The sequence below is a fragment of the Nematolebias whitei genome, chromosome 17 (assembly GCF_014905685.2).
Source record: "Nematolebias whitei isolate Nwh7 chromosome 17, NemWhi1, whole genome shotgun sequence".
Classification (NCBI taxonomy): domain Eukaryota; kingdom Metazoa; phylum Chordata; class Actinopteri; order Cyprinodontiformes; family Rivulidae; genus Nematolebias; species Nematolebias whitei.
The window spans coordinates 5,319,544-5,319,831 of record NC_056514.1 but is presented as its reverse complement, the minus strand read 5'-3'; positions in this window follow the sequence as shown (position 1 = coordinate 5,319,831).

Below are 288 nucleotides of genomic sequence, written 5' to 3'. Positions count from 1 at the left end.
CCCCTCGTCGCCTGCTGTCAACTCCCAGGTCCCCTCGTCGCCTGCTGCCAACTCCAAGGTCCCCTCGTCGCCTGCTGCCAACTCACAGGTCCCCTCGTCGCCTGCTGTCAGCTCTCGGGTCCCCACGCCGCACGCTGCAGCTCTCCAGGCTCCCTCGTCGTCCGCTGCAGCTCCCCTGGACTCCATGATGCAAGCCGCAGCTCCCCAGGTTCCCACGTCATCTGTGGTTCTCTCCAAGTCTCCAGAGGTGTCGACGCTCTCCAAGTCTCCAGAGGTGTCGACGCTCTC